Here is a 22,329-nt window from a genome sequence, read left to right as displayed (position 1 = left end):
TTTTGAAATGGGAATGTTTACCCAGTAACATTGTATCTTGGGAGCATGAAACTTGTTTTTGGGCTTAATTTCACAGAGGAGTGCAGCTAAGAGTTTTCCTTGAGTTTCAGAGGAGTCTTTGGGCTTGTCCTTTTTTGTAATGCTGGGATTGTTGGTGAGGGAATTAGTTCAGTTTCAGTTGTATGCAGAATAGGTACATTTGTTTTCAGATGGAACTGTGACTTTGGTATTGTCTTTATTTGGATGCTAATACAGTATGAAGACATGTGTTTGAATATCAAGTTGCCAAATGGTGGCCTTATGATACATAATTTTGATTGGATTAACAAACCTTAAGAGATTATTAGTAAAACATACTTCTGATATATCTGGGTCATGGGACTTGATCTCAGGGACTATAGCAAGTCCCTGAAGTCTTCCCTCTGGGCTCTATTTCTTTTCTTATATTTTAATGTAGTTAATACATAGTCTACAAGGTCTCACTACATAGATGGGACTCATAGTGATTTTCCTGTTTTCAGACTTCCAAGTGCTGGTAGTACAAGCATATGCCAACACACCCATTCTCTTTATATTTTTTTATTTTTTATACATTTACACTCTATTTCTAACTCTCTGCTTCCTGTCTTCCTTAAGGTGACAAGCCTTCTCTCACCTTGCCCTCCTGCTATGAGATTTCTGCCTTGGAAACACCTAATACCGGACTGAAACTTCTGATATTGGGAGCAAAGATAAACATTTTCTGATTAAAGTTCTAAATAGCAGTTTTGATCCAGCAACAAAAAGCTGAATAAAATAACCAATGGACATAGCTTACGAATCCAGACTTTAATTTAGCACACCTAAGTCCTAGAGAAATCTGCTTAGATCTATTTAAGATGTTTGAAGGCACCCCTTTAAGATAGCAGACTAATAGTTGTGCTGTCAATTTCATTTTAGTGGGTTGCTTTGAAAAGAAAATCTTTCTGAACTTGTTGAGCTTCTTGGTGAACTTCTTCATTAGGACTGGGGTCAAAGTTTAATTTTAAGCAACAGCCTAACTTGTGCAACCCACTGAATTACAAATTCATGACAAATTGCTTCAATATAGATGTTACAAGACTGGCGAGACAGCTTAGCAGTCTAAGAGCCTGCTTGGTGAAGAAGGACATGGGTTTGATCCCAGGGGCACACCTGTAATTTCAGTGTTGGGGAGTCTCAGTCAGGAGCATCACTACAAGTCTGAGCTCCATAGTGATGCCTTGTACCAAGTAAATAAATAAACAAACAAACATAAATAAATAATGAAAGATTTTAAAAATTTGAATATTGTCACATAAAATTTCTGTAACCAACTTGTTTCCAAGGGTTCTGAGACTATACTGGAATTTGGTTCTTAATCATCTTCACTAGCTGAGTCATGATTGTCTCAGACTCTCCTTAGCAACAAATATTCCCTCCAAACAAAACAAACAAATTAGAAAAGGAAGATGAACATGTTTTTAAAAACATCTGACCCAGATTTTAAATTTTATTTTTGTGTTCTATAATAGAAAGTATGATCTAAAAATATACCTGATTGTTTTAGTCACATTGAATTGGTTTCTACTTCATTGTTACTACTTTTACTCTCTTTTTGATATGTAAATTTAAATTATGAAGACAAAAAGGAACACATAGAAATATATCCTCTTAAGTCACAAGATAATCTTTTTTATGAATGCAAAGAAATGTCACCATATATCATATAATAGGATTCAGTTGTACTAACCTGACTCTACAAATAACTCCTCGATTTGCCTTCAAGTATGCATTTATGCAAGTTCCACTCTTACACCAAATGCTGAATCGCTCTACACTGTATCCTTGGGAGGAAATCAAAGAAAAGCTTTTACATCATTGCCTCTGCTGTGTTCGATCCTATTTCCAAATGAGGACACTCATTTGCTTCTTTTTTACCCTGAGGATTGGTATGCCTGGCTGGAGGAGAAGGACCCTGCTCAGGCCTAGTAGAAGTAAATCCTGGAGGAGGCTGGATTCCACTTTCTGATCGGAACTTCACATTTGCCACTGCCCAAGTCATCTGTGCAGAACTGAAGTGTGGCAAAGCTGTGTCTCTCATGAAGGATGTGCCTTTCAGAGTGGTCATTCCACAGGTGTGGGGTGAAGAGTTTCATTGTGAGGGGCGGGAGCCTGAGCTCTGGTTCTGCCCCAGGGCACCCTGTCCTGGAGGTAGCTGCCAACATAGTGCAGCTGTTGAAGTTGTTTGTTCAGGTGAGATTCACAGCTGGAGTTCAACCTCTCTGGAAGACCTGTGGGTAAGAAGAAAGAGAGATGTTGCTGAAAACTTGTTTTCTCCTCCCAGAATTCACCGAAGTCCAGCTAATAAAAAAACAGAACCTCTCAGTGTGAGGGTCAGGTGGAGATGAACACCTCTGTTGGCTGGAGAGCACTCTGCGCCACTCACTGGAGTATGGTCAATGCGGATGTTGTGTGCCACCAGCTGGGCTTTGGAGTTGCCATCTCCACCCCAAAAGGAGGAACGTACTTTGAGGAAGGAGGTGGTGACATTGGGAAAGAAAGATTTCACTGCTCAGGTGCTGAGTCCTTCCTTCGGAGTTGCCCTGTGACTGTCCTTGGGGTTCTTCCCTGTGCTCATGGGAACACAGCCTCTGTGGTTTGCTCAGGTAAGAGTAGTCAGGGTGACTGAGGCTCGGGATGCTCCAAGAGTGACAGGTCTTGTAACAGGGAGAACTGGCTTCAAGTTGAAGTGTTCTGTTGTGAATGATGTGTTTTGCTCAATGACCTTTCATCTTTCAGGACAGATAAAGAAGGATTAATGGAAATGTATCCTTTAATTTTTTGTTTTTTAAAGATAGTACAAAATAGTATTAAGAAAGAAAAATTACAAGAGATATAGAATTTGACTTAACAAAGTAACATTAATTTTACAGTACTTGTTGTGATGTACAGTGATGTGTTCCAATCAGTTATTCATATTACCAGATATATGGATACAAAATTGGAAGAAAGAAGAAAGAAAGAAATATATAAAAAATTAAGAGGCAAAAAGGATAAACAATTGAAAAAAGGACATAAAACAAATTAAGCACCAATTGTTTCTTTCTATAGACCAGCAGAAATCCACAGTACAGTTGTAGAAAGTACATGTTTATATACATAGATACATTTATTTCTCCCACTCCCTCTCTTGTCCTTCTCAACTTCCTTATGCTTTCCTTTTGAACAAGTTCATTCCCTCTTCTCAGTATGTATGTTACCCTTCAACTTTCATTTTCTCTTTCAGGTTTTCACACTAAGGAAAGAGTACAATATTCACACATGTGGGTCTGATTTATTTTACTTAAGAGTATGGTCTCTACTTGCATCCACTTAGAGGTCAAAGTTTCAAATTCACTTTGTTTTATAGCTGAATAATACTCCATTGTATAAAAGTACCACATCTTCTTTATCCATTTCTCAGTCAATGGGCATCTGGGTGGTTTCCAGGCTTTAACTATGACAAATTGTGTTGCTATGAACATGGGTGCAGATATATTGCTGCGGTATGAAAAATACCCAGGAGGGGAATTTTTCATACCACAGTTCTTCTCAAAAAATACCAAGAGAAGAATAGCTGGCTTCAATGAGATCTCAACTCCTAGTTTTTAAGGAATCTCCACACTGATTTCCATAGTGGTTGTACCAGTTTGTATTCCCACCAAGAGTGGAGAAGTGTTCTCCATAGCCCCCCACAGCATTTGTTATTGGCTGAGTTCTTTTCTTTTCATTTTTACTTTAAAAAAGTCATTTTTGGTATTTAGAACAGGTTGTACATGGTCTCACTGAGTAGATCAGACTTGTAGCACTCCTCCTGTTTACAGCCTCCCAAGTGCTGGGATTACAGGCACATGCCACTATGCACAGTCTCAGTTGCCCTCTCAGTGTACCCTGGAGGTGGGACAGGCACTATAGGCCCAAGGATCAAACTCTCAGCCCCCGCATCTGCCTAAGTAGGCACTTTAATCCACTGAGCTATTCAGCAAGGTCCTGAGTCCTTGATGTGAGTCATTCTTTCTGGGGTAAGATGAAAGATTAGGTAGGACTGTTTTAATTTGCATTTCTCAAATGACCAATGATGTTGATCATTTTTTCATATATTTATTTGCCTTTTGTATTTTTTCATCTGAAAATTGCATATTCATCTCAGATGTCCATTTTTGGATTGGATATTTCAACATGGGGGCAGGATGTTTAAGAATTCTTTTTATGTTTTAGATAGAAGGCATTTGTTGCAGGGACAGACAGCTATATTTTTTTCTCAGTTTGTGGGTTTTTCTTTTACTCTGTTTTGATTTGCTTTGAAGTGTAGAAACTTTTCAGAAAGATGAGATCCCTGTTGTTGATTCTTTCAAATAATTCTCCATGCAGTTTATTTTTTGTTCTTGAACTCTTTATCTACCCATATGTCTTTAAAAATTTTATCTACATTTCCCTCCAGAAGATTCAGTGTTTCAGTTTTAATATTTAAATCTTCGATCCATTTTGACTGTATTTTTGTGCATGGTGATAGGCCTGAGTCTAGTTCTATTCTTCAGCAGGTGGAAATCTGTGTTTCTAGCACCATTTATTAAAGAAGCTATCTTCCTTCAAGTGAACATGTTTGGTCCCTTCATCAATGATAAGTTGATTGAGTGTGTTTGCAGTTGTTTTTGCATCTTGTAATCTGTTCCATTTATCCTCAAGCCTGTCTCTATGCTAGTACCATCCTGATTTTATCACAGTAGCTTCATAGTATAATTTTAGATAAAGGCTTGTGATAGCTCCTGCCTTTATTTTGTTTCCCCTTAATGCTTTTGACATTCTGGGTCTCTTCTATTTCCACATAATTTGAAGAAAGTTTTCCCTAGCTCTGTGGGGTACATTAATGTTATTTTAATTGGGATTGCATTGACTCTATATAATGATTTGGGGATTATGGCCATTTGCATAATTTTGATTCTTCTCCTCCAGGAGCATGAAGTAACTTTACATTTTCTAATCTTCAATCTCTTTTCTCAGAGTGCTATAATTTTCACTGTTTAAATCCTTTACTACCTTTGTAAGATTATTTTGTAAGTACTTCATTTTTGGATGTGATTGTGAAAGGCATGGTTTCCCTAATTTCTCTCTCAATGTGTTCATTGTATGTGTACAAATATGTTCACTTCATACCCTGCTACATTGCTGAATTTGGTGACAAAAATCTACAAGCCTTTTGGTAGATATTTTGGAGTTCTCTATGTAGAGCATCATGTCATCTGCAAATAATCAAAATTTCATTTGTTTTTTCCCCAATTATCATTACTTTTATTTGTCTTTCTTGTCTAATTTTTGGCTAATGTTTCTAGAACTATATTGAATAGGAGTGGAGACAGTAGTCATTTTTGTATTTTTCCTGATTTAAAGTGAAGGTCTTCAGTGATTTCCCATTTAATATGATGCTGACTGTTGATTTCTTATACATGGCTTTTATCAGGATGAGCTACAAACATCTAATCCAATTTTCTGCAGGGCTTTTAACAAAAATGAATGTTTCCCTTGGTCAAAAGCTTTTTCTGCATTTGTTTAGCTGATCACGTGATTTTTGGTTTGGGATCTATTGCTGTGTTGTTCTGCATTTGTGCATTTGCATATATTGAACTATCCCTGTATTCCTGGGATGAATCCCAATTATGCATCATGTATAATCTTTTTGATGATTTGCTCTATTTTACTGAGGATTTTTGCATCTATTTTCATTAGAGGGATTGGCCTGTAGTTCTCTTTTTTTAGTTGGACCTTTCTCTGATTTTAGAATCAGTAATATCTGTTTCCGGTAATGAGCTTGCAAGAATTCCTTCCTCTTTAATTTCAGTGAAGAATTTGAGAAAAGTTGGCATTAAATCTTCTCTAAATTTCTTGTAGATTTCATCTGTGAGTCTATCTGAACCTTGGGTTTTCTTTGTTGAAAGGTTGTTATTTCATTTTCAATTTCATTTCCCACTATTGAGTTAGAGCTTGTATAACTTCATGAATCATGATTGGATTTCATGTCACTAAGAAACTGTTCATTTTCTCTGTGTTTTCCATCTTGTAAGAGTAAACATTTTGGAAGTAGGTATTCATGATCTTCTGAATTTATCTAAGGTCTGTAATGATTTCACTGTTTTCATTCCTTATCACATGAATTTGTATTTTTTTTTTCCTATTGACAATGAGCCCGGCTAGGGGTTTATCATTTTATTTTCTTCTTTCAAAGAACCAACTCTGATTCATTTTGTCTTTTATTTTTACTTATATACTTATATTTACACATAAGTCCAAAAATCTAACCATATACAATCTTGAAGCAGGACATTCGGACAATATTCCTTTTCCTATCTCTTACCTTCATTCACCACCCCCTTCTTTTTGAACAATCATCTACCCAAGAGGCAGTACAGCAGCAACTGGCATGTCATTGATTCATTTTTTTTCCATTGTTTTTCTTCTATTGTTTTCTTTGTCTCAATTGCATTAATTTCTGCTCTAATTTTGTTTGAATTGCTGTACTTCTTTCTACGAGCTGCTTGTACAGAATAAGACTATTTACTTTGGCTTGTGCTGTTTTCTAATTTGTTTATTTAATACTATATATCTTTCTGTTTTAACAGATTTCATTGTATCCGACAATTTTTGCTAAGTTGTATCTGCATTTTCATCTCATTGTAAATATGTTTTAATTTCTTCTATTATTTCATTTGTGAAATTTTGGTTATTTAGGAGACTGTTATTTAATTACTGTTTGTTTGTGATTTTTTTAGTGTTTATTTGTGAGTATGTTCGAGTTTCTTTGCACTGTGGTTAGACAGTATGCATGGGCTAATTTCAATTCATTTGCATTTACTTAAGAATTCTCTGTTTGTATGTGTTCTATTTTGGAGAATGTTCTATGTACATCTGAGTGTGTATTTTGTTTTTGCTGGGTAAAACACTCTGGAAAGCCCTATGAAGTTTATTTCTCTACGAGGTTGTTTGGTTTTTTTTTTTTAACCGCAATTTTTGCCTAGTTGATCTGTCACTTTGTGACAGCGACATGTTAAAGTCTCCCATTATAATTGTATTATTGCCCATTTGATTTTTCATGTCTGTTAAAATTTGTCTTATGTAGGTGGGTACTCCTAAGTTGGGTACATATATACTTACAATTTTATCTATTTCTCTTACATTTTCCCTTATCAAATATGTAATGACCTTCTTTATCTCTTTGAATGATTTTTGCATTGAATTTTGTACAGTCGGCAACCAGAATAGCTATCCCTGCTTTTTTTGGTGTTCTGTAGCATGGAAATTTTTTTTTCCAAAATTTAACTTTCAGTCTGTGAATTTCCTTTTCAGTTAAATGTGTTTCTTGTATCACAGAATGTAGTTCAATTTTGTTTCGTAATTCACTCTGCTAGTCTACTTGTTTTGATTGGTGAATTGAGGACATTAATATTGATGGGTAGAACTGATGTGTGTTAGCTTATTTTTATTATGTTATTTTCCTATTATAGGTTCTACACTTTTCCCCCCTTTTTAATTACTTGCTGTTTGGTGGTTTCTTTCTGTTTTACTTGAAGCAGTGCTTCTTTTTGTCGATTTCTCAAATATCTGTCAGTATTCTTTTTGGGTTGGTTTGGTGATCATGAATTTGTTAAGTTATTCTTTCTCATGGAAGGATCTTATCTCACCCTTAAATTTAAAAGTTTTTCAGGGTACAGCAATCTGAGTTGGAAGTTATTTTCTATCAGGACCTGAAATAATTTACTCCAACCTCTTCCTGATTTGATGGTTTGTATTGAGAAATCTGCCATGATTCTGTTATACTTTCCATTGTAGTTGATCTCTTTCTTCTCTCTAGAAGCTTATAATATTCTGTTATCTTGCTGAATTTCTTTTTTTCCTTTTTTAAATTTTTTTTATTTTTTTATTATTTTTCTTGCTGAATTTCTGAGAGCTTGTTTATTATATTTCTAGGGGTAGATTTATATTGTTTGTGACTATTTGGAATTTTATATGATAAAAATATTGTGAAAGCTACCTTACACACAAAGCTTATTTCTGCAAATAATAAAACTTTTCTAGTGAATAATAAAAAGGAGATGGCTGATATGACCATTCAGTATCAAAAGAGAAAGTTCTGGCATAGACAGAAGTGAAAATTTCAGTGCATAAAATGAGGTCGGAAGACAGGAAATCGTTGATCCTGTATCAAAAATTTCATCCTGGATGTCAGTACTAGACTATCGCTGGTTTAACTCACTTACTTGCTCTCTTACCTTTTCTGAAGGAAACCAGACCCAGCTGCTGCATGAGGTCAATGACCCCCTCTGTAATCCAGATGGCTCTGCAGCCACAAATATCCTAATTACCAACTCCAAAGGTGAGGACGTCCCCAGGAGAGAACCTGATCCTTTCCATGTCAGCACCACTGATGTGACTCTGTCTCTCCTCAGATAGAAGGCAGCTGCGCCTCATAATGGGGGTAGTCATTGTGCAGGAAGAGTAGAGATCCTGCATGCGGGCTTCTGGGGCACCATCTGCGATGACAGCTGGGACCTGAGTGATGCTCATGTGGTGTGCAGACAGCTGGGCTGTGGAGTGGCCCTCAATGCCACGGTGTCTGCTCACTTTGGACAGGGATCAGGGAACATCTGGCTGGATGAGCTGAACTGCACAGGGGAGGAGTCTCATGTCTGGAAGTGTCCTTCCCAGGGCTGGGGACAACACAACTGCTGGCACAAGGAGGATGCAGGAGTCATCTGCTCAGGTCTCTGCTCACACAGTACATACAGTCTTGTATGGAGAGGGCGGGTCTCCAGGATGGCGTCTGAGCCCTTTGGTTAGGTTGGAAGAGTTGCCTAAAGAACTAAAAGGGAGGAAGCTGCTTACCAGGACCTGTTTTTTTAGGAGAACAGAAGATGAGGTGCTATCACTTCCTCTCTTATCAGCTGAGGTTCTTCTCCTTCCTTCTCAACTCTATCTCTCAACACTGTAATTTTCTACGGTGTCTATCTGAACACAGGACTCCCCCTTCAGTTGCCTGTGGGTGTAAAGCCTGGAAAGACACACTCTTTGTTTCCTATTGCTGCTGTAATAAATTAATGTATATCAGTGGCTTCAAACAACAGAACTGATTATCTTATAGTCTTGTAGATGTCCAGTCTTATCAAGCTGGATTATTTGCAAGGTGTTAGGAGGACTACATTCTTCTGAAGCTCCAGGAAGTTTAGTTTTTCCCCTTTCCAACTTCTAAAAGTTGCTGCCATTCTTTAGTTCCTGCTTCCCTACTTCTTCAAACCAAATGCATTGTAAACAGGTATGCATATGTCTATAGTCACATCTCATTCTGACCATTCTAGAAAAGGTGATACAGTTTTAGAATACTGTTTTGATGATACAATTAGATAGTGCTCACCTGGATAACTCTGGAAAGCACAACATACTCTCACAATAAAATATCCTTATGTTAATCTTATCTTTCAAGACTTTTGCCCTGTGAGAGAACATGTTGATTAGATACAGTGAACAAAAAGTTTATATATTTGGTTCTCCTCCATTTTATCGGCTCCTCAATGACCATCTACATTTTTCTCATGTTGTCTAAGTGGTGTTCATTCATTAAATAAGAATAAAATTTCCACTCTGCAGGTCACCTAGGACAGGGTTCCTACTCATTGTCCATGTCATCATTGTGGCAGAAAGAGAAAGATAAGTTCAAGTTTGAGAAACAATTAACAATGAGAGGAGTTTCAGTCTTTCCACATAGCGAGAGTTTTTTCAACAGCATAGTAATGAACATTCATTGCTTAGATTTAAAGGAAAAGTTGAGAACTCACTCCTCACTGTCTCCTGTTCACCTTTCCATTTCAGAGTTTCTGGATCTCAGGGTGGTGAGCGAGGATCATGAGTGTACTGGGTGGCTGGAGGTTTTCTACAATGGGACCTGGGGCAGTGTCTGCCGCAACTCCATGGAAGACATGACATTGTCAGTGATCTGCAGACAGCTTGGTTGTGGGAATGATGGGACCCTCAACACTTCTGTGCCTGCCAGGGAAGGTTCTAGACCCCGTTGGGTAGATAGAATCCACTGTCAGAAAACTGATATTTCTCACTGGCAGTGTCTTTCTGACCCTTGGAACTCCAGATCCTGCCTTCTAAAGGATGAAGCTTACATCACATGTTTGTGCAGGTGATCTATTTCACTATGTCCCTCTGTATCCTTGTGTTATTCAGGAATGTGGAAGGTCAAACTTCAGTTATATAAATCATTTGAAATCTGCAATCATTTGCTTGAATTTTTCACATACAATATTTCATCCTCACAATCAACTGCTTTTGGGTTTGATGCTGCACATTTAATCAAAATGAGTAAATTGAGGCTAGAAAAATTAAATAAAAGTTTTAGACCTTATAGTATATTGTGATCATATTGGGGTAAAGTTTTCTCTATTCATTATTTAAACATGTGTTTCTTTATTCTGAAATGCATCTGTAGTATTCAGGCAAGTCCTAAGATAAATGTTTTAGAAGAAAGGAATTCAGAGCCTTGTAAAAGAAAGTTAATTTCAGAGTGCAGAAGAGAAGGAAATATAGTCACTCCCTTATGGAGTTTACCCCAATGTGCAGACAACATATATTAGGATAAAATTTAAGTTTCAAGAAGTGCACACTGTTGTAGATACATGTGTGTAAATGAATACAGGAAGTTATGTTTAGGTTGAACCATGAAGGATGAGTATGCTTCATTCAAGGAAGAAAGTAGAGATTATTTGGCCATTTTAAACACTGATGAGGAAACAGCCAGTCTTTAAGACATTAGAACAATTGTTCTAGGACAGAGCAGACGGAACATGTGGAAATTACAGAAGGTTAGCTATAATGGTCACCACAGAGAGTGGTATCTTTTATTTTATTTTATATTTATTTTTAATTAATTTTTGGGGGAAAGAAAAATCAATGAGACAGTTTCAAAACAGGTTAGTAGGAAAGTTACAATAATTAATTCATTGCATATTGTTATCTTTGTAGTAGTTATTCATAGTATGAAATGCAGACATGATATCTTTTCTAAACACTATTAGTACAAAACTTTCTTCTCATTGAACTAAGAGAAAGTAGCTGTATATCTATGTTAACCCTTTTGTAAATACAGATATATGCATACATATTTTTTTCACTACAAAATGGTCCTTCATTTATTTCCCCCTTTTTTGTTTAATTTTGTTAGAGATGTGTATTCCATTGCCATTCAAATATTGTAGGTGTGAGTGTGGTATTTTTTAAACAAAGATCAAAGAACACTAACAATTATGCTCCAGAAGCATTTAGTTATTTATGGTGTTGTCTGCCTCATCACGAGGAACTGTGGAAAAGTTGGGGAACTGATCTTCCACATTTTCATATTGAATTTCTCTTATAAGAATCCCAAACTTCTGTGGTGGGATTTCATCATCCAAATCTTCCTCATTTTAATAATGTAAACTATAGGTTTTAATATTTTATTCTTTTGCTGAATTTCTGAAATCTTGATTATTATGTGTCTAAGTGTAGATTTATTTTGATTATGGCTGTTTGAAGTTCTACATATTTCATTTACCTGTATGTCAGGTTCTTTTCTCATGTTTGGAAATTTTTCTACTAGGACTTCTGCTAATAGTCTTTTTATGTCATTTGTTCTGTCTCTTGATACTTCATTTACACCAATTATTAATATATTATTTTATTTGCATCATTTATTAACTTCTGTGCTGTTATTTCCTAGTTCCTTGTTAATTTTGAGAGATCTTTCCTTTCACTTTCGTTATCTGCATCTCTGTCTGCAACATCTGGAAGTCTATCTTGAGTTTCCTTCAAGCAGTTTTGTCAGATTTTAATGATGTTCTTAATTTCCTAGATATGTGGGTGAATCTGTTTCTTGCATTTCAATTCTTTCCTATATTGTTTGTTCAATGTTTCCATCATTTTTATGTTCTCCACTATTTTTTAATCTATATCTTCTATAGATGTGCTAAGCAATTGTTCCACTATTGTTATTTCTTCTTTAACCTGAGACATTATTTCTGATCTTATTTCTTATATGGCCTGATGCAGTTGCTATCATTTCAGAAATTTCAGGTGTGTAACTTCCAAGATCTTGTATGTCTTTGCCTCCTGGATTTGTTCTGGATTGGCCCCAGAATTGAGATTGCCTTTTCCTCTGGACTTTTTCAATTTTGAAATGCCTAGTTATCACCCAGATTTAGCAGTGGTGGGAGAGTGGTGTCTGTAAACTTTCCAGTACTGTGAGGAGCAGGGTAGGATTCACCAAGGCTCTCACTACTAGTGGGGAGGACTGAGCAATACTTCACAAAGCTTCACTGCAGGTGATGGGTGTTGCTATGATTCACTAGCATCCCATGGGTTGCCTAGGATCTTCCTAAGTTCTTAACAGATTGGAATAATGCCAACAGAATCTGTACATGGGAATGCTGGAGGAGGCAAGGGAAATAGCTTGCCAGAATCTCGCAGGCCACCCAGAGTCCTTTTAAGTCTTAAATGGATGTACTAGCCTCAAGGAAATCTCCACACCTAAGTCCTTAAAATTTTGAAATAGCATGAGCACAAACTCCATGCCTGTACACTTGAGTCTAATGTTAGAGCTCACCAGAGTCCCACAGTAACCCTGAAAACTCCTAAGTTCTTGAATAGGACCAGGAAAGCTCTGTGTCTTTGCCCTTGGCCCACAGATCACAGCTCTCCAGAGTACTGTGGGATCCTCCGGGTACTCCTAAGTTCTTAAAAGATTGGACTGGCACCAGCAAAAGCTACATGACTGCATGCTAGGCTGTAAGGTCAGAGTTTACCACAGTTGTGCAGACCACAGAGAGTCCTTCACAGTTCTTAAAAATCCACACTACTCTTTTAACCCAAGCATCCACTCTTTTTTTTTAAAAAAAAATGTATTTAGTACAGGGTCTACAGGGTCTCACTACAATGATTGGACTCATAGTGATCCTCAGGTTTTCAGCTTCCCAAGTGCACTTAGATTACAAGCTCTCACCACCACATCCAAACTCAATCACTGTCTCATGGTGCCCCAGGGGTGGGGCCGGAACTGCATGCTAAGAATCTAGCACTGGTCCCTGCATCTGCCTAAGGAGACACTTTAATCTTCTGATCCATTTGGCCAGCCCCCAAGCATCTACTCTTAAATTTTGCTTTTGTATCAACCTCTTGGGAGAGTAAAATTTTCAAATACACTTTTTGTCAGCAAATCTCTAACTTTGCATTTGGTGCCCATTGCCTTCCATTAATAGTCAGCTAATTGAATTTTTTGGTGCCTTTTTTAAAGTATTATTGAATACTCTTCTCAGGTTGCCTTATTGAACTTCTACTTGTTTGTTCAGATTTTGAGTTTAGTCATGCTCTGGTGTCGACCTTATACTTTGCTATTTCCTACCTACACTCCTTTCTATGAGATGTTGTTGAGATTCATGGGCTTAAAGGATATTATCAGAGTAAAATATCGCAAATATAAAACTCCAATGCCCAACTCTGCCCTGAATTCCAGTCATGCATTTTACTGTTAATTCATATCCTCACTTAAGTATCTAATGGGATTGTATAATTTGGTCTGCAATGTACACTGCTTAATTCCACACAATCGGTCTCTGACTCTGATTTCCTTTGTGCTATAGTCCTATTTCAGCTAATGTCATATTTATTCCTCAGTACCTAGGCTCAGTCCACTTCTGCGCTCCATTTCTGTCTCTCTCCTTGCATAGTATGTTGTGTTTCCATTTTTATAATTTTCTTTTATTTTGAAGAATAAAAATAAGAGCAAGAAACACAAAAGTAAAGTCAGAAAGAAGGTAACATACAACAATACACACATTACAGATTTTCAAAACAAGAATACATGATTAACAGTGATTGATATATTATCCATTTTTAACATCAGATCTGTCACTCAGATTAATAGATATAATTATGCAAGATGGGAGATATGATTGAATATTCCCACACATTGTCAAGAAATCTTAAATTGTTGTTTTCTCTCATTTTCTTTTATTACTCTTTTTTAAAAAATTTAAAGTGAGTATAGTACTAATTGATATGACATTAGAAACGGTACACATGTAGAAGACCAAAATAACTTCTCAGCAAGTATCTCCTATCTCACTGCCATCTCAGTTAAGAAAATATCACTTATTGTTAGTGTCTAAGACCACTGTTTATTCCAAAAGATTTCACTGGTCACCACTTTGGTGCTCTTTTTCTTTTGTTTTATATTATCTTCTCGATTCAATGCTAGACATATATTCATTTCTATTACAAGTTAGAAACTGGTGTTTCTGTGTGAGAGATTGACAAAAATGCAAGGGGACGTGAAGCCAGCTTGTTGTTCTGAGACTACACAGGTATTTACAAGAATGAGGAAGGAAATTCTATGAATTGCTTCAGGGGAGTAGAACTCTCATTGATGAGTGGAATTCAGTAGGCTTGGGTTTAATCTGAGAATAAGTAACATAAACGAGGCTCACCCAAGCAAGGTCTCCAAAAAATTTGCTTCTGTCTGGAAAAGAGCACTGGAGGCACACAGGACATTTTAGATGAGGGATGGCAAGTTCACTTTCCCTTTCAGCCTGTCTTCTCTCTGCCCTTCATGGTCCATGCTTGCCCTTGCTACATGTGCACATGCTTGATCCTAAAACTTTGTGTCTTCCAAGTAATTCGTTTTAGGCTTAGAAAGTAAATATTTCCTCTTCATTTCACTGCAATTGTAGAAACATTATTTCTTTTTGTATCCAAGGAAAGCATGTAAAAATGGAAATAGAAAGTCAGTGACATCATCATCATCCCTGTCCAGTCACATTCCTGTGACACAAATAAGATCCAATAAGTGTTTAGGATAATTTTCTAGATCCTCTAGTTTTGTACAAAAGTGTCCCAACATATTCAATGAAACCTTGGTTCATGAGTTTAGTTTGTTCTATGATTTTGGAAAAAATGGTGACATTGTGTTTCTGAAAGATGGCCAAGCATAGTTATCACTCAGTGCAGAGTTTGCAAACAAAACAAAGTTTTGTCAAAAACTTATGTTTGAAAACAAAATTATTTGTGAGGAAAAGGGATCATGAAGCAAGTCATCACTGTATATCTATTAAAAGAACAGCTTTATGATGTCTATTTTTTATAATATTGGGATTATATTTTTTAAATTTAATTTACATTTTTTATCTTTTATCTATTTTAATGAGGAAAAAGATAAAATAGTAATGAAATAGTTTCAAAACAGGTTAGGAGGACAGTTACAATAATTAATACTTTGCATAATATTGTCTTCATCATACACACTATTTTAAATTGGTTTTGTCAATAAGCAAATTATTATGGATCATTCTTCAGGTAGCTCTACAACACTGGCAAAGAACTATATAAGATTTCATTCATAATATATAAATATTATATTTTATATAATGTTTTCCTGTTTATTTCCAATTGTTTTGAATTTTTCCTCTACAAACTATATTGTAATAAATACTTCTGAATGTGTGCCATTTATGCTGTTAATTTTATTGGCTGCCAATAGTTACATTACAAAAATAGTTATATTACAAAATGTATATATTGGAATAGAAACATTTTTATCACTCTCTAAGACTGATAATTTTCGATTGACTTCTCATTTCTTGACACAAAGCATTTTATTTTTTTCTGATGATTTGTTCATTAAGATGAAGTACATTGCATTGCTCAAAAACTTAGCAAGGTTGGCCAGGGAGATGGGTCAGTGGAATACATGCTTCCCTGGCAAGCACAAGGGCCTGAGTTCAATCCCCGGTTCCCCCCCAAAAAAAGCAAGATTTCATAGCCTACACATCTCATTCTAAGATATTTGAAGTCTGAAGTCTGAAATAAGTTCAACAGACCTCACATTTCAAACCTATTGAATCATCAAACATTCAGAATTGAAAATTATTATATTTCATGCTTTTATTCCATCTTTTATTTGCATTTAAGTATGTTTCGAATTCTTTCAGCATTTCTTTTTTTATATGTTTAGCACAGGGGATATAAGGTCTACAGGGGCTCACTATGTAGATCGGATTAGTAGTGATCCACCTTGTTTTAATCCTCCCAAATTCTGGAATTACAGGCAAGCACCAACATGCCTAGTCTCAATCACCATTTTAGTGCGCCCAAGGGACAGGGCCATCATGGCATGACCAGAATAAACCCTGGCTGCTGAACTCTGCCTAAGCATGTGCTTTAGTCCACTGAACTATCAGGCTGGCCCTAAAATTTCTTTAATGTTGTCCATTTCTCTCTCTCTCTCTCTCTCTCTCTCTCTCTCTCTCTCTCTCTCTCTCTCTCTGGCTCACTTGCTCGCTCGTTCGCTCCCCCCTTTCTCTCATTCATCATTAGGTTTTTTGAAATTGTGCTATAAGTGGGCTCCAGATGCAAATGGAGAGGATATGATTATAAATAGTTCAAAGGCAGTTGCTTTTTCTATTCCTTGCTTTTCTCTCTTCTTTTGTTTTTGCCCTGTGGAGTCTGAATGGATATTCAACTATAAGGACATAATTTGATCATATATTTCTTACAACAAGAAGCATTCCTTGAGAGGTAGTGAAGTTTGAAGTCCTGAGAGTGAGCAAGCACCAACAGAGGTCCTTATCATTGGGAGCAGAAATGATTTAGGAGCCTTGATAGGATAATTTGTGAAATGTATACTAATGATGGTATTTTTGCACAAGGGTTCTGTGTGTAACCAGTTTCTCTATACTGTTCTGCATTCACATATACTTCTATGTGTTTCAGTTTTCTGTTTTTTTTATAGTTGTGTCATCTCAAATGTCATTTCTACTTGATGCATGTACATTTCAATTTTGAGCAAATGTTTCTCTAGTAACTTAGATATTGCCTACTTAGCTATCATTCTCTGACTCTTATTCCTGTTCGTGTTAAAGAATAGAAATCATTCTTTTATTCCTGGTCCATAATTTTACATTAAAATTAAGTAGAATCATAAATGAAAATTACTCTTTCTTTATATAATAATGCTTAATGCTGAAAGTCATTAACGTTAATTTACAATTCTCTTATGCCACTTATTAACAAGACTTTAGTAGAATTATTTTTACCATATTTTATATAATGAAAAAATTTCAAGCCATTACTCTCACCGCTTAAAAAAGAGTGATAAAAAACGGTGACTGCTGCTGAGTGTCATCAATGGCAGCAAAAGCTCTTTAGTAGGAGAAATGATTTGTCTTAATTACTTTGTAGACATATTTCAAGGAATTTTAACAACAAATTTAAATATAAAGCATGTGTCTCAGTTACTCTTCTCTCATTGCTGGGACACATACCTGTCACTCAAAATGAAGGAAGAAAAGAGTTATTTAGCTCACAGTTACTGGAAATTTCAGTCCATACTCAGTTGGCTCCAAGGCAGATTGGCACATAGCAGAGGGCAGCAGTTCATACAGACAGAAGGCAGCAAGACATCAAGAACAAAAGGGAGGAGTAGCAACAGTGGCAACAGAGAGAAAGTCTGTCTCCCTTAAGTTGCATTCAGGCTTTCTGCCCCAGACTGAGTGCAGTATTCACACCCATAATCCCAGAAGCACTCATATCATAATCCCAGTGGGTCACGAGCTAATCACAAACTTTGGAAGTCCACCTCATACTGCTTGAGGCTTTGGGGGAACAACTAACCACAAACTATAATAGCATGTCATGGGAAATTTCTTCCAAGTGTTTTGACTGTTGAACAAATGCAAAGGCCTTTGTTAATTTTCTGAGAGCACTGCTGCAAATTGCAGGTTTTTAACAACAAAAATCAAGATTTTTATGAACATGTACTAATTTCCCACAATGCATGCCTTAATTATGCATTACAAACATGTAGTAAGAATAATAAGAAAAAGAAATGTCACCACAGGAGTTGAAACTGAGGTCTAAGATTTCATTCTGAGATGGAATTTCAGAATTCTCAATGGAAAACACCCAGGTGGGGCCAGTCAAATAGAGCACCTGATAAAAGTGTCTGTAAGCAGGCTTCAGGGCCGGGGATTCCATTCTCTCCCTGCCATGCAGGCTTCTGCCTCCAGGGTTCAATGAGACAGCAATTGAGACCGGTCATGGTGGTGCAGTCCTGCAATCCCAGTTCTCGGGAGGTTTTAAACAGGCACATCACTATGAGTCCGATCTAGTAGTGAGACTTTGAACACCCTGTAGACCCTTCCCTAAAATACAAAAAATAAGCAATAAATAAAGAAACAAATTTTTAAAAAAGGAAATCACCCTTGTCTCCTTATGCCAAAAAGAAGCATATCAAACAAGATACAACAGCAAGGTGATATGGATCGCACTATATGGCTCAGTTTGTCATCTAGCCTGAGCTTGGGGGCCTTTAGACAAGCTCAGTCACCCTTAACTTGTGCTTCTCTGCTCTGTTTTTGCAGGGCAAAGACCCAAGAGCTGTCCAGACTGCCCCGTGCACAGGTACCTCAGTCCCTTTTTCTTCCTTCATAACTCTCAGTGCCACTTTTCCTCCACCAGGGCAGTAAGAGCAGGTTCTGTTGTCTTTGCAGACAGAGACAAGCTGAGGCTCAGGAACGGAGACAACAAATGCTCAGGGAGAGTGGAGGTGTGGCACAAAGGCTCCTGGGGAACAGTGTGCGATGACTCCTGGGGCCTGGCAGAGGCCGAGGTGGTGTGTCAGCAGCTGGGCTGTGGCCCTGCATTGGATGCCCTGGGAGAAGCTGCATTTGGCACTGGAAATGGAAGCATCTGGCTGGGTGATGTGGAGTGCAGGGGCCAGGGGTCCTCCCTGTGGGCCTGTGCCAGGGCACCCTGGGGAAAAATTGACTGTAAGCATGAGGAGGATGCGGGTGTGAGGTGCTCAGGTGAGTGGTAGTGGCAGGGGCATAGGATGGGGCTGCGGGAGTGTGTGTGTGTGTGTGTGTGTGTGTGTGTGTGTGTGTGTGTAAGAGCCCTTCCTAGATTGCCCTCTGCTCAGTGCTTTGGCTATAGAGAGGCTGCACTCTGAGCTGTCTTGGGAGAGAAACACATGCTGAGACAGTCGTTGAGACCTGATTATTTCCAAGCCAAAGAAGTGCATTGACCCCAATTTTGTTTTCATGAGAGGAAATAATGGTTAATTTCTCCATCCTTATAAGTAAGTGGTTATTTTGCTAAGTGACATGTTAAGAAGAGATGTTCAGATTTTCAGTGACCGACACTATGGAATCTAGCATACTTCTTTTTATTTCTGTTTTACAAAGAGAGAACCAAATCATATTAAAACAAAAATTACAGAGGATACAATATTTAAAAAAACAAAATAATATGAATTTCACAGTGTGTGTTGTAATGCATTGTGTTTTTTCCATTCAGTTATTTATTTTACCAGATATATGTATGCAAATTTGGAAGAAGAAACAAAAAAAAGAATTATATAAGAAATTAAAAGGCAAAAGGAGAAACAATTTAAAAAAGGAGACAAAACAAATTAAGCAATAACTGTTCCTATCTGTAGGCCAGTGTAAATTTATAGTACAATGGCTCAAACCATCCTGCTTACATACATAGATATATCTCTTTCCCCCACTATCTCTTCTGTTTTTCTCCTCAACTCAGTAACTCCTTCCTTTTGTATAGGTTTATTTCCTTTTTCCAGTATCTATTATGCCCTTCAGATTCCACTTTCTCTTTTAGTTTCTCATACAAAGGAGACAGTATGATGTTTGCACATGCAAGTCTGATTTATTTCACTTAAGAATATCGTCCTTAGTTGCATCCATTTACTAACAAAAGGCTCAAATTTATCCTGTTTTATACCAGGATAATACTCCATAGTGTAAAAATACTACATATTCTTTATCCATTCCATAGTTGACAGGCATCTGGGTGGTTTCCACAATTTAGCTATGACAAATACCACTACTATTCACATTGGTGCACAAATGTCACTGTGGTATGATTTCATACATCATAGAGTACTTTTCCTTTTTGTTTGTTTGTTTAATGTATTTAGAACAGGGTCTACAGGGTCTCACTACACAGATTGGACTCATAGTGATCATGCTGTTTTCTTTCAACCTCCCAAGCACTGAGATTGCAGGCGCAAGCCGCCATGACCAGTTTCAATCACCATCTCAGTGAGCCCAGGTGGCAGGCCAGTATGGAATGCTGGGATTGAATTCAGATCCCTGCATCTGGCTAAGCAAGTGCTTTAATTGGGTAGCTATCTGTCGGCCCATAGCGTACTTCTTACAAAATTTGTTTAGACTCAGTGATCAAGGCTTAGAAACAGCAATAGAATTTGGTAAATTGTATCAGTAAGTCTCATCAACATTGCTATAGTGAAATCCTTTAGAGTCAGACTAAAACAATAATTGCCAGTTTAGTGTGGAATCTGTGTTGGTGTATGTGGCTACACATATATTCATTCTGTCTGGGGCCATGGGCAATGACTGAGAAAAGTATACTTCTCTGAGTTTATGACCATCTCTAAAATAATTTTTTCCTTCTCAGGCACCAGTTCAGCCTCAACCTATATCCCTGGCAACTTCTTATATCAGATCCTCTGCATCATCTTTGGATCCTTTCTCTTGACGATCCTCATTATCTTGGGAATTCTTCTGGGCAGATGGAGAGCAGGCAATCGAGGTGGAGTTTAAGGTTGAAGCTGATCTTGAAAGTATACAGGGAAAGACTGAACTAGATATGACTTTTTTTTTTTACAAAATAGTACAGGTGACTAGCTTCCATTCTTGTTTTCTGGGAGACTATATTCTGAATTATAGACTTCAAGAATGAAAAGAGTTAAATACTTGGACTTGATTTAATGTGGAAGCTCTCAAATATGACAGTGTAAATGAAAAATGTCAGCAAAACTGCCTAGAGCATAGTTAGGATCATGAGACCTATTTTGTCGCTTTAGAACACAAAGTTAAAGAATGGATGCTGGTAACCCAGAGAGATTTCTCCAAGGTGATCACTGGGAAACACAATGATTGTCTGATTGTAAGACATATACCTCTAAACTCCTGTTGCTTTCTCCAGGCTTGAGCACTGAAGATGCTGTCGATGAGGCCTTGTACCAAGAGATAGAGTACTTTGAGAAAACAGAAAAGACAGATCTTCTGGACAAAGCAGGTGTGTTATACACCCGCCTTTTTGTTCATGAATTTCTCATCAGTGTGAAAATCTTCCACAAGCACAAACCCACTGTTCAATCAACCCCACAGGATATAATAGTTGTCTTTCCGTAAATGCAATAAATATCATGATGTAATCAAAGTATAAGGAGAAAAATATAATTTTGCTTCATTGCTTTATACATTTCAGTACATGAACACATGGAGTCATTACTGCATATAGTGGAACAAATTTCTCACCTTTTGATCACCAGGAATCAAAAAGTTTAAGGGGAGGTCAATGTTATACATTATTGTGAAGGTATTTAAGATTTCCCACCAACCTCACTTGAAGTTTCTCCCACATTCATACAGCACAAAACTGAAGAAACAGCTTTAAATACATGAGCCGTTGTATAATATTTGAAAAATAAATCACAACACATGATTGGCATCTTCCTAAGTCCTTTATATACAAAAATAAAGCCTCAATATTTTCTGTGAACCATCCTAGAATAATCCTCTTATACTGAGAATTGTGACTGATGACTCAGAAACTAAGCTGTTGTATTACACAGGAGAAAATAAGCAGGATGGAGTTCGTAAATCTTCCCCAGGAAGCAAAACATTGTCCTCTCTTGGCTGATAGAGTGAGCAGGAAGAATCTCCTGGAGGAGAATATCCTGTTGTGATGGAAAACATTGTTTTTCTCTGATTCACCTTTTGTCCTCATCTACTCACTCTAAGACCTGAGAGAAAGGAATTATGTAGTTACTTTTTATATCCAGAGCTACTTATTGTAGGCCAAAAGCATACATAAGATATTTTATTGTACTGAAAAAATTTGTTTTAAAAATATTTGAAAGAGAACCTGTCAAAGATTGCAGTGGTAGACATTAAGAATAATGATTTTCAGGGCCAGGGAGATGACTCAGCAGAATAAGCGCTTCCCTGGCAAGCACAAGGCCTTGAGTTCAATCCCCCGGTTCTGAAAAAAAAAAGTCTAAAAAATAAAAATACAATAATTTAGGGGCCAGGGAGATAGCTCACTAGAATAAGAACTTGCCTGGCAAGTGTAAGGTCCTGAGTTCAATCCCTGGTTCTGCAAAATAACAACAAAAAAAGAGAAGAAGAAGAAGAAGAAGAAGAAGAAGAAGAAGAAGAAGAAGAAGAA

The 22,329-nt window shown here is 37.1% G+C and overlaps 1 pseudogene; it reads left to right on the top strand.

The window, feature by feature from the left end:
* The window catches only part of LOC101586507, a 51,471-nt pseudogene that overhangs the window by 25,592 nt on the left and 3,550 nt on the right, over positions 1 to 22,329 (top strand).

The sequence above is a fragment of the Octodon degus genome, unplaced genomic scaffold (assembly GCF_000260255.1).
Source record: "Octodon degus isolate 3935 unplaced genomic scaffold, OctDeg1.0 scaffold00292, whole genome shotgun sequence".
Lineage (NCBI taxonomy): Eukaryota > Metazoa > Chordata > Mammalia > Rodentia > Octodontidae > Octodon > Octodon degus.
Note: the sequence above shows the minus strand (reverse complement) of the source record. Positions and strands in the feature narration are given on the sequence as shown.